The following is a 16965-nucleotide window of genomic DNA, read 5'->3' on the forward strand; positions in this document are numbered from 1 at the left end:
GCGGTGGACAGTATCATGTGTTCACCACCAGTTTGTGCAAACGGGATCAGAAGCTTCACAAGAGAGCTGTTCATGCTGTTGAACCGGCAGTTCCGCGCTACTTACGGTGGTCTGAGCAGCCTATAGTGTGGAGTAGGGAGGATCACCCTCCCCGGGTGGATAACCCGGGCCACTTGGCCTTAGTGGTGGCTCCTCAGATGGGAGGCTATAAGTTCACAAAGGTACTCATGGATGGAGGCAGCAGCATCAATATCCTCTATTATGAGACTTTTCGCCGTATGGGATTGGTTGATAAGAACCTCAGCCAGTCAAACACTATCTTCCATGGTGTGGTACCCGGTAAGTCGGCTTATCCAGTCGGCAAGATCGAATTGGAAGTGGCTTTTGGTGATGAGAACAACTACAGGGTGGAGAAGTTGACCTTTGAGGTGGTCAAGATAAGAAGTCCATACCATGCTATATTTGGACGGCCGGCTTACGCCAAGTTCATGGCACGGCCGTGTTATGTGTACTTACAGCTCAAGATGCCGGGTCACAATGGGACCATTACGGTTCACGGCAGCCGGAAAGTGGCTCTGGAGTGTGAGGAAGGTGATGCGGCTTATGCAGAGTCTGTTTGCGCCACAGAGGAGTTGAAGTTTTATAAAGACAATGTTGACCCAACAGATATGACCTCTCTGAAAAAGCCAACCACGGAGAATGAACCAGCAATGAAATTTAAGTCAGCTGACGAGACTAAACTTGTTGATTTTGTTCCAGGTGACTCGTCTCAGCAGTTTAGCATCAGTGCAAATCTGGACCCGAAATAGGAAAGCGCGCTCATCGAGTTCATCCGTGAGAATAGGGACATCTTCGCATGGAAACCTTTTGACATGCCAGGTGTACCTAGAGAACTCGCTGAGCACACTCTCAATGTTGATCCGAAATTTAAGCCGGTCAGACAGTTCCTTCGGCGGTTTAATGAAGAGAGGCGAAAAGCTATTGGTGAAGAAGTGGCCCGGCTCTTGGCGGCCGGGTTTATCGTTGAAGTCTTTCACCCAGAGTGGTTGGCTAACCCGGTGCTCGTGCTCAAGAAGAACGGCACCTGGCGGATGTGTGTGGACTACACGGACTTGAACAAGGCGTGTCCGGCTGATCCTTTTGCCCTCCCCCGTATTGATCAAATCATTGATGCTACGGAAGGTTGCGCACGCTTAAGTTTCTTGGATGCTTATTCCGGGTATCATCAGATTAAGATGGCAGTTAAGGACCAGGAGAAGACGGCGTTCATCACTCCTTTTGGAGCCTTTTGCTATGTGTCTATGCCCTTTGGACTCAAGTGTGCACAGGCGACTTACCAGCGTTGTATACAGAATTGTCTTCATAAACAGATCGGGCGCAATGTTCACGCTTACGTGGACGATATTGTGGTTAAATCCATCAAAGAGGAAACCCTGATAGATGACTTAAGGGAAACCTTCGATAATCTCCGGGTCTATAAGATGATGCTTAACCCGGCCAAGTGTGTTTTTGGTGTTCCTGCAGGCAAACTATTGGGTTTCTTGGTTTCTGACAGAGGCATTGAGGCTAACCCGGAGAAGATCCAGGCTATCACCTCCCTAGCTAAGCCGGCATGTATAAATGACGTTCAGCGTTTGGCGGGTCGCATCGCTGCTTTAAGCCGGTTTATAAGCCGTTTGGGTGAGAAGGCTATGCCTTTATATCAGTTGATGAAGAAAACTGATACCTTTGTCTGGAATGATGCAGCTAATACCGCTTTTGAGGATTTGAAAAAGCAACTGGCAGAGCCCCCCGTCCTTGCTGCTCCGGTTGATAAGGAACCCTTGCTACTGTATGTGGCGGCAAACGCACGGGCCGTCAGTGTGGCTATTGTGGTGGAGCGCAAGGAGGCGGGTAAGGAGCATCCGGTTCAGCCGCCGGTTTATTATGTCAGCGAAGTGCTCATTGAGTCCAAGCAGCGGTACCCGCATTGGCAGAAGCTTGTGTATGGTGTGTTCATGGAGAGCCGGAAGCTTAAGCATTATTTTCAGGGTCATCCCATCACTGTGGTCAGTTCTGCCCCTCTTGGTGATATTATCCAGAACAGAGAGGCCACAGGGAGAATTGCTAAGTGGGCTATAGAACTTGGACCTCATGGTCTCAAATATGTGCCACGCACTGCTGTTAAATCTCAGGCTTTGGTGGATTTCATCAACGATTGGACAGAGTCACAAGTGCCTGAGCAAAAGCCGGATAACACTTATTGGACTATCCACTTTGATGGGTCCAGACAGTTGGAGGGCTCGGGGGCTGGTGTTGTATTGGCTTCCCCTAAAGGTGACAAATTCCATTATGTGCTACGGTTGATGTTTCCTTGCACTAATAATGCGGCTGAATACGAGGCTTTGCTCCACGGTCTTCGGGTGGCTAAGGAGATGAGCTTAAGCCGGGTAAGGTGCTTTGGTGACTCAGACTTGGTGGCTCAACAAGTACCAGGCACCTGGGACTCTAAGGATCCTCTCATGGCGGCTTATCGCCGCGAGGTTGATGCCATTGCTGGGCACTTTCAGGGATACCAAGTGGAGCACATTGATCGCAGGAAGAACGAGGCGGCTGATGCTTTAAGCCGGCTAGGCTCCCAGCGAAAACCGGTGCCGCCTAACATTTTCTTGGATGTCCTGTATAACCCGTCGGTTCGGTTGCCTACAGAGGAGGACTTGGCTATCCCTGACCCGGAGGCGCGACTGGTGGCGGCTCTTCATGTCATACCAGACTGGACAATGCCATATCTGGCTTATATAACCCGGGGAGAGTTGCCTGAGGATGAAACTTTGGCCAGACAAATCACCCGGCGGGCTAAGTCAATGATCGTCATCGATGGCGAGTTGCATCATCGCAGTGTTTCAGGGGCATTTCAGCGTTGTATCTCCCCTGAGGAAGGTCAAGAGTTCTTGCGCGAGATCCATGAAGGGGATTGTGGCCATCATGCCGGTTCAAAATCTCTTGTGGCCAAGGCTTTCCGTCATGGTTTTTATTGGCTGACGGCTCACGCTGATGCAGAGGACTTGGTCAGTAAATGTGATGGTTGCCAAAGGTTCTCACGACGGGCTCATGTGCCGGCTCAGGAGTTGAGGATGATCCCAATCACTTGGCCCTTTGCGGTCTGGGGGCTTGATATGGTTGGGCCTTTTAAACGGTCCAAGGATAAGAAGACCCACCTCTTGGTGGCCGTTGACAAATTCACGAAGTGGGTGGAGGCTGAGCCAGTTAGCAAGTGCGATGCAGCCACGGCAGTTCAATTTATGAAAAAGGTGATTTTCCGCTTCGGCTTTCCGCACAGCATCATAACTGACAATGGCACCAATTTATCCAAGGGCGCTATGGAAGAATTTTGTCAACGAGAGCATATCCGACTTGATGTTTCCTCAGTGGCTCATCCCCAATCCAATGGTCAAGCTGAGAGAGCTAACCAGGAGATTCTGAAGGGCATCAAGCCCCGGCTTTTGGTCCCTTTGCAACGGACGCCGGGTTGTTGGGTGGAGGAGTTGCCCTCCGTCTTATGGAGCATCAACACTACTCCTAACAGGTCTACAGGCTTCACGCCTTTCTTCATGGTTTATGGAGCAGAAGCAGTCCTCCCCAGCGACATCCGTCACGATTCACCTCGTGTGGCGGCTTATGTTGAGATGGATAATGAACAGGCGCGCCAAGATGCTCTGGACTTGTTGGACGAACAGCGTGATGTGGCAGCAGCCCGTTCAGCGATTTACCAACAAGACCTGCGCCGTTATCATAGCCGCCGGGTCAAATCCCGGGTCTTCCAGGAAGGCGACCTTGTGCTCCGGCTCATCCAGGATCAAACAGATGCACACAAGTTATCCCCACCCTGGGAAGGGCCCTTTGTGGTCAGTAAGAACTTGCACAATGGGTCGTATTACCTCATTGATATTCGGGAACATAAAGATTCGCGTAAATCTGAGGAGGAGACCCGCCGGCCGTGGAATATAGCTCAGCTTCGGTCTTACTACACTTGAGCTACCGGCTCTCGTGGTGTACATATTTATCTCGGACATGTATATATTATGATAAGCAATAAAACAGGACCTCTGTCCTTTTTTCTCCTCCAATTATGCGTGTGTTATTTTTTACATGCCGATTTAAAGGAGGATCCGGCTTATGATCGTATTTGAGTCTAGCCGTAAGCAGTAAGGTCACTTGGGGGCTTCCTGTTCAAACATGGGTCGTATTCGAACCAAAGAGAACATAGCTGTCGATACCCACTTGATTGGCAAAGTGCCGAGCTCATTGGGAAGTTAACTTTGGTCATATTTGAATCACAGTTTAACCCCTCTGAGAACCGACGTGGATCGTATTCGAATCAGCGTCGTTAAACAATTTAAGAATCATTTGGGGGCTTCCTGTTCAAACATGGGTCGTATTCGAACCAAAGAGAACATAGCTGTCGGTACCCTCTTGATTGGCATCGCCACACCCACTGGGGGCTATATGATCGTATTCGAATCTTGGCTTAACCCCTTTGGGCCGGGTCTCTGGTCGTATTCGAACCGGAAGCCCCTAAGTTCTGATTTGTCACAAGTTTACTCTGATTATGACAAGGTGTGCATGGCCGGGTTTCACTTACCGGCTTAACTTTGGTTTGCAGTGTTAGTTGAACATCATGGGTATTTTCAAGGCAAGTAAATCGGAGTTAAGGTACCAACCTTACTACCCGGGTTATTTAAACCGGAAGTATGCTTACAGGCCGTTAAGTGTGTTATTACGGCTATGTTCAGAGTATAATTAAGGACCAGTCTTTTTTGATTCATATTCCGGGTTATCTATCTCCGACATCTGATTCTCAGGGCGGTAAGCCGCCTCGAGACTTGTGATTTGCCTTTCTATGTAGATATTTAAAGGCACCTTTTAAAGCTGAGGAAAAATAAAGGGATGACTATGACCCGGAGAAACATCAAAGAGACAAATTCAAAGAGCTCTCACATTAAACATGCACAATGGCACGGCAGGGATAAACTGTTGCACTTATTCTATTACAATAACTCTTCAAGTCTAAAAGGTGGAACAATGTTTGATAACCCGCCAGCTAACTTATGACGCCTGCTGAGTGGAAGTCCCCGGCTCATTTCTGTCTTCTCCTCCGGCTGATCCCAGGACCTCGAAGGTCGATGATTTCCAGTTGATGCCGCTGAGAGCTTCGAACTGGGCTTCTTCGTCAGTTAGCCAGGCCGGGTCAACCTCCGGGGCGAAGGTGTGTTGACAAGCCGGAGGGATCAGATTGAGGGCTTCATAGCGAGGGGTTGGAATCCTCTGATTCTCCGCATCGTAACCCGGCTGGTACTTGGTTAAGTCGGTGTCGTTCCCGATGAGGGTGGCCACCAGACGTACAGCCTTCACACATGCCACGAAGTCCTTCTGGTCGAAGGCTGAGCCGTCTTCCTTCAGGCTTGGGTAACCCAGGGCGATGTCTGCCGGGTCTAGCTCCGGCAGGAATGCTTTGGCCCGGCTCAGCGCGGCAATTGCTTCGGCTCTCGCGGAGGCCCGTCGTAGCTCCTGGATCCGCTGCGGCAGAACAGCGAGCCGGCGCAGGACTTCGGCCAGATGAGTTGGCACCTCGTTGGATAGGGCCACCACAGCTAAGGCACGCTGTGACCCGGTGTAGAGCTGTTCCACCAGGGTGTACACGGCCTTTAGCTTGGTGACCACGCTCTGGTTGAGGTTGGCACTCCTGGGACCTGTTTCACAAGATCAGATAAGCCGATGACAAGGATGAATCATGACATATACAGACTTAATGAAAGCCGGTGAGGCGACTTACCGAAGATAGCAGCCACCATTTGGGAAACCTGGCGTTTTAGGCCGGAGAGCTCGGCAGTCTTCTCAGCGAGAGCTTTCTCCGCCTGTTCCGCCCGGGTGACCAGTGCGGCCTTCTCCTCAGCCCAGGCCTTCCGCTCAGCATCAAATTCGGTCTTCAGCTTCTCTTGAGCGGCGATGCTGGAGACAAACTTGGCATTTGCCTTCCGGGTCTCCATCTCCTGTGTCTTCAGCCGGCTCTTGAGATCCGCAAGGTCCGACTCTAATTTCTTGCCAACAGCCTGCATATATTTCCGGGTTACTAACAGTCATTATATAAGTCCCAAGCACTTTCCAAGCAAAGACACTTGGCACTTGGGGGCTAATGCATATTGAACGTATCTATCTACATACTGCCGGCTCAGGTGAGTAAACCGGAATCTAAGTCTACAACATATTCAAGTATAAGTCATCGACTTGGGGGCTAGCATGGCAAAGGTAACTATGCAGTAAAGTAAGAAGACAACAGAAGGTTACCTCGGATTTTTGTTGGATCTGGTTAACCATGGCAACCTCGGCGTCCCGGCTCTTGTGGACTTGGTTGATATAGCCAGAGACGAGCTCTCCAATGCTCAAGTCGGTGTAGCCGGAGAGGTCTAGGCTCACCCGGTGGGGCTGCAGTAACTCCCCCTTCGCGGAGCACTTGGCCAACGCCGTCGGTCTCCCCGGCTCAACGAATTCCGTCCGGGTGATTACCACGTCCGGGTCGTCTGCTGGAGGGGCTGAGCCGGAGGCCTCCGGGTTAACCGCCGCTTCGGTCGTTGTCTTGGTAGTCGGGGCAGGGGATTCAGGCGCCGTGTCCATTGGAACAGTGGCTTCGGGGGCGGAGGAAGCCGGCGGTTCTTGAGCCGTCGCCTCCGGGTCAGGTAAGTCTGGCACTCCGGCTGACCTGGTTTTCTTTGCTCTTTTGGTGAGCTTTGCCTGGGCACTGAAAAAAAAACAGAAGTGTTAGGCACACAAAGAGTAAGTGCAGACAGATAATATAAGGAGATTGTTATTACCCGGGTGCAGTCTTGAAGGCCGGCAGACTTGACTGCATGGAGTCACCCAAAGATGGGGAGGTCTCCTGATAATTAGAGTCAGAAGAGTTGAGTGGCTGACGGATAACACCCGCCAACGGATGAAAAGGGTACAGGTGAGAAAAAACCTCAGTACGACGCTTCCTGGTTGCGTCAGGTAACCCGGCGGAGAGGTCGGTGTCTTTGCGGGCCCGGGTGTGACGCCGGCTTTCGTGAACCTGCTACTTCAAAAGAAATTGAGGGTCTTGATGAGCTAAAGGATGTGAAAAGCTTACTTTCCGGGTTACCCTTCGGACTTTCAGCTGTGGCAAAGGCTCCGAGTCGGAGGAAAGTGACATTACCTCTTCAACCACCGGGTTACTGGCGCCGGTGTCATCCTGTCAATGAGCAAATGTTGATAAGGCGGACAGAAACAAACAACAAATATGGCAAGAATTTAAGGGTTTAAGGATTACCTCTGACTCGGAGCTGTCGCTTAATTGCAGTAGCTCCGAAGCAGTGGGCCTGCTTCCCTTTTTGCGAGGGGCGGCTTTCTTGGCGGCTTTCTTTGCTTTTCTGGCCTTCTTGGCCGCCTCATGGTCATACTTGACCCGCCAGAATTTGTCATAAGCCTGAGAAGTACAGTAATGAATTCTTAAAACGGTTCAGATCAAGGTGATATGTAAAAGAAGTTGAAAAGTTAAAGTCAGCGGCTTACCGCTGGGGCTGGATTGGTCTTGCAGAAGGGGGCTAGCCCGGTTCTTCCGCAGTCTGCCAAGCTCTCGTTTAGAAGAGCCTTGGTCTTTTCCTCCGCAACGTCTTCTGGAAGATCATTGCGACTGTGCCTCTGCGGGTCATCCTTTCTCCCGGTGTACTCACACATTAAGCCGGGGCGGCGGCTCAATGGGATCACCCGCCATGAGATCCAGACCCGGACCAGATCAATTCCGTTCAGACCGTTGCCTAGCAGGGCCTTGATCTTGTTGATCGTTGGAAGCAGAGGCTGGCGTTCCGCGGCAGTCAGTTTGTCGGATAGCGGGTGAGTCGGCTCTAGGCGTGTTGGGCGAAAGCCGGGCAGCGGGTTTTCATCAGCCGGGGATGTATCCTGGCAGTAGAACCAAGTCATATTCCAGTCCTTAGGGTGGCTCGGCGGCTCTGCATAAGGGAACAGACAGTCCCTACGCCGCTGGATGGAGATGCCGCCTAATTCCAGACTTGGCCCGTTGGCACACTCATTTTGGCGGTTTAGATAAAACAGCTCTCTGAAGAGCAGCAGACTCGGCTCTTCTCCAAGGTACACTTCACAAAAGACTTGGAAGTTGCAGATGTTGGATACGGAGTTGGGTCCTATATCCTGAGGCCGAAGGTCAAAGAAGTTGAGCACGTCCCGGAAGAATTTTGAGCCGGGCGGTGCGAAGCCCCGGCTCATATGGTCCGCAAAGATCACTACCTCCCCGTCCCTCGGCTGTGGTCTTTCTTCGGACGGATCAGGGGCACGGTAGGACATCACTTCCTTCTTGGGAAGATATCCGGACTTAACGAAGTTGGCCAGGGTCTCGTCAGTGACGTTGGATCTCATCCAGTTGCAAGTGATGGGAGCCTTGGGAGGCATGGTGAAGGTTGGTGGTCTATGGTAAAAAGAAAAGTGTCCGGGTTAATTGTAAGCCAGAGATTATCATTCAAACTACGATGGCGGCTTATGAAGGGGACTAATGATATATATATATTCAGATACGGTGGGTTATTTAAGCCGCAGGGGGTTTGGAGTAAATTGGTTATTTACGGCTTTACTACAGTTAAGCCGGAGGATTCTACAGAGCATGGTTCTCTTTAAACCGGGAAGTTCTATGGCGTGTGTTTTCTTTAAGCCGGAAATGTAAGCCGCCAAGATTCAAGGGCTGCAGTTTTTACTAGGTGTGGTAAAACAGGTTTCACATATTGCAGTAACTTTTTTGGATCAAAATGGTCGGGTGAAATGAAAATTTTCTAGACCTAAAAAACAGAGGCAGGAGAAGTTCTTGAGGTTGAACACGGTTCTTATGCAGTAAAAGGAGGGTTTCTTGCAGGTGAAATGGATCTCAAACATCTACCGCAGTGGTTCTATGAAGAGTTAAGATCAACAAGGGCAGTGACTACAGGAACTACCGAAACTTGTGGCTATGGTGACGAACATGAAGAACACAGACGAACTCTACCACAGATCTGTTCTAGCAAGGCAGAGGAGACTCACCGGAGTCGGGGAAGAGCGGAAGTCGCCGCCGTTATCTGGTCCGAATCAGGGTGATGCAGCGGCCGGGTTGATGAAGACCAGGGGCGCGACGGCGGCGGCAGTGGCAGAGTTCGGGCAGAAGAGCGACGGCGCGAGGAGGAAGAAAGAGAGTGTGGGAGGAGCACGTTGGGCCGGCCTATTTATAAGGCGAAGTCATAAGTGGGCGCGAGATTCAAGGAGACCACGGCGTGGTTATCTCCCCCTCACGACGCCTCAATTTTCGGAAGGACAGTAAAAGCAAAGATCCGTTGCGGATCTGGCGGAGTAAAAAACGGACTTAATGGAGGATGACGTCACGGTGGATTATCCGGAGTCTAGAGGATGACGTCACTCCGGGTTATGGCCTTCACATGAATGGTAAGCCGGAGATTTTTCTGTCGGCAGGGTTGAAGATTGACACGAGCCGGCTCAAGTCAATCTGGGGCCTAATGTTGAGGATATAGACCTTAGAGTCACCCGCCAGGAGGGCCGGGTTACTCTAATGGTCATTGCCAGAAGCCCGGAGCTAAGTTTCAAGATGATGGGCCAGAGATGGGCTGAGACCCGGATATGGCGTAAAGCCCGTAGTTACAATCATTGTTATAGTAGACTTGTAGTGTAAGGCAAGTATTGTTTAGAGTCCGAGCCGGACGCTCTTATGAGCCGGCCGGGACTCTAAGGGCTGCTGGGCGTCAGCCTCCCTATATAAAGGGATGACCCGGCAGCGGTTTAGAGGCGACGACAACCTCATCGAGAGCCGGGATAACTGTTTAGCTCCCTGGCGATCGTAACCCTAATCAATATCACCTCAAACTGGACGTAGGCTTTTACCTTCACCGTAAGGGGCCGAACCAGTATAAACCCTCGTGTTCCTTGTCCCGCATAACCCCTTCAAGCTTCCTAGTTGCGATGGCTCCACGACTAAGTCCTAGCTCGAGGACATCTGCCGTGACAATTCCACGACACATCACACTTTTTCACCAAGTCCCCAGCATCAGCATGAGCCGTCAGCCAATAGAAACCGTGACGAAAAGCTTTTGCTACCAAGGATTTTGAACCGGCGTGGTGACCACAATCTCCTTCGTGGATCTCACGCAAGATCTCACGGCCTTCTTCAGGAGATAGCAACGCTGAAACGCCCCTGTTACACTGCAATGATGCAATTCTCCATTGACAATAGTCATTGACTTGGACCGCCGGATTATCTGCCTGGCCAAAGTTTCGTCCTCCGGTAACTCGCCCCGATTCATATACGCCAAATATGGGAACGTCCAATCTGGGATAACATGAAGAGCCGCTACCAACTGAGCCTCCGGATCAGAAACAACCAAATCCTCCTCTGTAGGTAATTTGACCGACGGGTTATGCAAAACATCCAGGAAAACATTGGATGGAACCGGTTTACGTTGGGAACCCAAACGGCTTAAAGCGTCCACCGCTTCGTTCTTACGCCGGTCCACATGGTCAACCTGATATCCCTTAAAGTGACCAGCCACAATATCCACCTCCCGTCGATACGCTGCCATGAGCAGGTCCTTGGAATCCCAAGTACCAGACACCTGTTGAGCCACCAGGTCCGAGTCACCAAAGCACTTAACCCAGCTTAAATTCATCTCCTTAGCCATTCGAAGACCGTGGAGTAAAGCCTCATATTCAGCTGCATTGTTAGTGCAAGGGAACATTAAACGGAGAACATAACAAAACTTATCACCTCGTGGGGAAGTTAACATGACTCCAGCCCCTGAGCCCTCCAATTGCCTGGACCCATCAAAATGAATAGTCCAATAAGTGTGATCCGACTTCTCTTCTGGCGCCTGCAACTCTGTCCAGTCATTGATGAAATCCACAAGTGCCTGGGACTTGATTGCCGTTCGAGGCATATATTTTAACCCGTGAGGTCCACGCTCAATGGCCCACTTGGCAACCCGGCCAGTTGCTTCCCTATTTTGGATTATATCTCCCAAAGGGGCAGAACTGACTACAGTGATGGGATGACCCTGGAAATACTGCTTAAGCTTCCGGCTTGCCATAAAAACTCCATACACCAGTTTCTGCCAATGTGGGTACCTCTGTTTGGACTCAATAAGCACCTCACTGATATAATAAACCAGCCGTTGAACCGGATATTCCTTCCCAGCCTCCTTGCGCTCCACCACAATGGCCACACTGACAGCCCGTGCATTAGCAGCCACATATAACAACATCGGCTCTTTATCGACCGGAGCAGCAAGGACAATTGGCTTAGCTAACTGTTTCTTCAAGTCCTCAAACGCCGCATTAGCAGCATCACTCCAGACAAAATTGTCTGTCTTTTTCATCATCTGATAAAGAGGGATAGCCTTCTCTCCCAATCGGCTGATAAACCGGCTCAGCGCTGCAATACGGCCTGCTAGACGTTGAACATCGTTGATACACGCCGGTTTAGCCAGAGACGTAATAGCCTTGATTTTCTCCAGATTAGCTTCAATGCCCTTCTTTGACACCAGAAAACCCAAGAGCTTGTCTGCCGGAACACCAAAGGCACACTTGGCTGGATTAAGCATCATCTTATAAACCCGGAGATTATCAAAAGTTTCCTTCAAATCATCTATTAACGTCTCCTCCTTTCTGGACTTCACCACAATATCATCCACATAAGCATGAACATTACGCCCAATCTGATTATGAAGACAATTCTGCACACAGCGGTGATAAGTCGCCTGGGCACTCTTGAGCCCAAAAGGCATAGATACATAGCAGAAGGCTCCAAAGGGAGTTATAAAAGCTGTCTTCTCCTGGTCCTTAACTGCCATTTTGATCTGATGGTAACCAGAATAAGCATCCAGAAAACTCAAACGCTGACAACCCGCCTTAGCATCAATGATTTGATCAATACGAGGGAGAGCGAAAGGATCCGCTGGATAAGCCTTGTTCAAATCTGTGTAGTCCACACACATACGCCAAGTGCCGTTCTTCTTAAGTACTAGCACCGGATTAGCCAACCACTCAGGATGAAATACTTTAATGATAAACCCAGCCGCCAAGAGCCTGGCTACCTCCTCACCAATGGCCTTGCGTCTTTCTTCATTGAAGCGGCGGAGAAACTGCTTGACCGGCTTAAACTTGGGATCGGCATTAAGAGTGCTCAGCGAGTTCCCTCGGTACACCTGGCATGTTAGAAGGTTTCCATGCAAAGATGCCCCGGTTCTCACGGATGAACTCGATGAGCGCGCTTTCCTATTTCGGATCCAAGTTAGCGCTGATGCTGAACTGCTTGGATGAATCACCAGGAACAAAATCAACCAGCTTAGTCTCATCAGCCGATTTAAACTTCAAGGCCGGATCATGCTCTGTAGTTGGCTTTTTCAAAGAGGTCATATCCGCCGGATCAACATTGTCCTTGTAGAACTTCAACTCCTTTGTTGCACAAACTGACTCAGCATAGGCCGCATCACCTTTTTCACATTCCAAAGCGATCTTACGGCTACCATGTACTGTGATGGTCCCCTTATGACCCGGCATTTTGAGCTGCAGATAAACATAACAGGGCCTTGCCATGAACTTAGCATAAGCCGACCGTCCAAACAGGGCATGATACGGGCTCTTGATTTTTACCACTTCAAAAGTCAAGGTCTCCGATCTTGAATCATGCTCATCTCCAAAAGCAACCTCCAGAGCTATCTTGCCAACTAGGTATGCCGATTTACCAGGCACCACTCCATGGAAAACAGTGTTCGACGGTTTAAGGCTCTTATCTGTTAACCCCATGCGACGGAAGGTCTCATAATAAAGGATATTGATACTACTCCCTCCATCCATGAGCACCTTGGTGAACTTATACCCTCCAACCTGAGGCGCCACCACCAATGCCAGATGACCCGGATTATCAACCCGGGGTGGATGATCCTCTCGACTCCACACAATGGGCTGTTCAGACCAGCTCAAGTAACGGGGCACCGCCGGTTCAACGGAGTTCACTGCCCTTTTATGAAGCTTCCTACCGTGCTTGCACAGGCTAGTGGTGAAGACATGATACTGCCCACTATTCAACAGCTTCGGGTTGCTCTGGTAACCCGACTGCTGCTGCTGCTGCTGACTCCCCTGATGATTATAACCACCCTGGATGCCCTGACTGCCTTGATTGCCATGTCCGCTTTGATTACCTTGAAATCCTGAGCCAGAACTGCCTCCACCATAACCCGGCCCATGAGAACCAGGTCCTGAACTGTCGGACGGTCCATGATCATATCAAAAAGATCCGAATTTTTGAACTCCCGCATAATAAAGCAATCCTTCCAGAGGTGCGTGGCTGGCCTTTCTCGCGACCCGTGCTTTGGGCAAGGCTGGTTTAACAGGCGCTCAAGATTGGGACCTGATCCTCCACTCCATGGGGGCGGTTTACCCTTACGACGCTGACCATTATCCTGCGTGTTGGTGTTAGCCACAAAATCTAAACTGTTATCCGCTTTACGCTTACCGCTGTTTCTGTGACCCGCCGGGTTATGCTGCTGCCCTTTGGCGCTGCCACTCTTCTTTCCCTTTCCCGGCTTTTCATCGTCAGACTCAGGGTCCTTGGTACTATCAGAGTCGGCATACTTAACCAGAGCTGCCATAAGCATCCCCATGTCATTGCAATGACGCTTGAGCCGTCCCAACTTCAGCTTCAGAGGCGCGAACCGGCAATTGCCTTCCAACGTTAAAACTGCTGTATCAGCGTTGATGCGGTCCGATGAATGCAAGATTTCTGAAACCCAGCGCACCCAATGGGTTGTCGATTCTCCTTCCTCTTGGACACAGGCAGCTAAGTCCACAATTGACATGGGCTGCTTGCACGTGTCCTTGAAATTCTGGATAAACCGGGCCCTTAACTCGGCCCATGACCCAATGGAGTTAGCTGGCAAGTTTTTCAACCAAGTGCGAGCTGTTCCCTCCAACATCATGGTGAAATATTTAGCACATGCCGCATCATCCACATCCAGCATCTCCATCGCCATCTCATAGCTTTCGACCCATGACTCGGGGGATAAGTCGGCAATGTAATTGGGAACCTTACGTGGACCCTTGAAATCCTTGGGCAGCCGTACATTACGTAAAGCCGGTGTGAGACACGGCACCCCCAAAGAACTGGAGGTAACTCCTGGTTCCACCAAAGTTGTTGGGCGAACCAGAGTAAGCTGACAGGCCGCGTACTGCGCCGCTAACTCGGCTTCTCGACGTGCCCTTCCATGATCCACCACATCCTGAGCATTAGCACAACCATCCAGATTATGCCCTCGAGGCGGGTTACGGTTCCGCGCACTGCTTGACACAACCGGTTCATCAATATGCCTGCTGTAACTCCGGCTTGGGCGAGGAGTGGAATGAATCCTCTCGCGGCTGTACGAATAAGCCTACTGCTGAGTCAAGGCTGTCTGAAGGAGCTCTCTAGCCCGTCATGTCTCAACTGCTACTGGGGACTCTCCTTCGATCGGGAGCGCCGCCAATCATGAAGCGGCGGCGACTATGTTATCCAACGGGTTAGAGTAATGACCCGGAGGCGTTGAGACGTGCTGCGATGACATTGTTCTGATGGGGCGGATCCATCATGCGCGGCTGAACCGGCGCCCCTGTTCCAGGTGCCTCCACCCAGTTTACCACTGGCTGGTTACTGGTTCCTGCTCCTGGCGTGTTAAAGAGATTCCTTGCCTCATAAACCGGAGGCAGGTGAGACCGGTACCTTCTCCTCATGACATCATTTGACGCGCTTTGATCCAACATAAGCCGGTAAGCCTGTGCCTCCAACTCAGCCCGCTCTACAGCTATCCTGGTGTCCTTAGCTGCAAGGTCTGCCTTGGCTCGAGTTATCTGATCTTTCACCTTTGCGATTTCCGCGTTATGCTCATCCTGATTCACCGGATTAACTTCTGCCGCTAGTAGCGTTGCTAAAGCGTCAAATAAGTCGGACAAAACCTGAGCCGACGATCGCGCAGGGCCTCCTGCCCCGGCTGCTGTCGCCGCTACTGATCCGGAAATCATTGCTGCTGCGGTCGAAGAGTGCTGCGTAGGCTGTGTACCGGCCATAAAGATCGTAACCCGGCTCAGCAGATCGAAGGGGTCCGGAATACTGTCGCCATCGGAACAGCCCCCAAACCGGCCATCTGGCAGCTGGTACAATGACTCGGTCTCTCCAGTAGATGACTCGTCATCAGAGTAAATGACGGTTTCACCACCAGATGCCGATCTAACCTCAGATTCCGCTCCGTGGATGACTCCCACGAAGGCACGCTTAATGGCAGGCTGAACCCGGGCGGGTCTCGCACGCTGAGCCATTTCGACGATGTCGGTGCAGATGTCCGGCTCAGGGCGTGGTTCGCCGATCTTGCCAATGAAAACGTGAATGCCGTTGAAGGGGACCCGGTACCCATACTCAATTGAGCCGGCCTCGGGGCCCCAGCCTGCGTCGTCGATGTAGAGCTTGCCGCGACGACTTTTGGTCATCCGGCCCACAGTGTATCCCTTGAGCCCTTCGAAGCTGCCCTCTAAGAACTCGAAACCATCGTGCGATAGCCCCACAGTGGGCGCCAACTGTCGTGGTTTTGTCACGGCAGATGTCCTAATGTAAGGACTTAGTCGTGGAGCCATCGCAACGTAGTTAGCTTAAAGGGGTTAAAGCGGGACAAAGGATGCAAGGAGTTTATACTGGTTCGGCCCCTTGCGGTGAAGGTAAAGGCATAATCCAGTTAATGTAGAATTGCTAGGGTTTCGATGACCAGGGAGCGAATCCGCTATGCCTGGCTCTCGAGTTGTTGTTTCTTGTCCCTAAACCGCCGCCGGGTCGTCCCTTTATATACATAGGTTGACTCCCGGCGGTTCACAGAATCCCAAGCCGGCTCATAAACGTGTCCGGCTCGGTTTCTACCCTTTCCTACCTTACAACGCAAGTTAAATATCATATGGCGGTTTATGTCTATGGGCCCTAATCCGCCGTTGGGCCCTGGGCCTTTAGATCTCCTCCATAAAGCGCCATACCCCTTTGTCTTCATGGGCTTCAATATGAATAACTTGTGATGGGTATAACCCGGCCCCTCCTGGCCGGTTTATACTCAGTAGTAATATCCCCAACAGTAATGGCGTGTCCGAATGTCGTAACCATACTTTATTAGATATGGTGCAATCTATGATGTCTCTTACTGATTTACCGCTATCGTTTTGGGGTTATGCTTTAGAGACGGCTGCATTCACGTTAAATAAGGCACCATCTAAATCCGTTGAGACGGCACCATATAAACTATGGTTTGGCAAGAAACCCAAGTTGTCGTTTCTTAAAGTTTGGGGCTGCGATGCTTATGTGAAAAAGCTTCAACCTGATAAGCTCGAACCCAAATCGGAGAAATGTGTCTTCATAGGATACCCAAAGGAGATAGTTGGGTACACCTTCTATCACATATCCGAAGGCAAGATATTCGTTGCTAAGAATGGATCCTTTCTAGAGAAGGAGTTTCTCTCGAAAGAAGTGAGTGGGAAGAAAGTAGAACTTGATGAGGTAATTGTGCCTTCTCCCGAATTGGAAAGTAGTTCATCACAGAAATCAGTTCCGGTGATTCCTACACCAATTAGTGAGGAAGTTAATGATGATGATCATAAAACTTCAGATCAAGTTACTACCGAACCTCGTAGGTCAACCAGAGTACGTTCCACACCAGAGTGGTACGGTAATCCTGTTCTGGACGTCATGTTACTAGATCATGATGAACCTATGAACTATGAGAAAGCGATGATGATCCCAGATTCCGCGAAATGGCTTGAGGCCATGAAATCTGAGATGGGATCCATGTATGAGAACAAAGTATGAACTTTGATTGACTTGCCCGATGATCGGTGAGCCATCGAGAATAAATGGATCTTTAAGAAGAA

Source organism: Aegilops tauschii, chromosome 6 (assembly GCF_002575655.3).
Source record: "Aegilops tauschii subsp. strangulata cultivar AL8/78 chromosome 6, Aet v6.0, whole genome shotgun sequence".
Classification (NCBI taxonomy): domain Eukaryota; kingdom Viridiplantae; phylum Streptophyta; class Magnoliopsida; order Poales; family Poaceae; genus Aegilops; species Aegilops tauschii.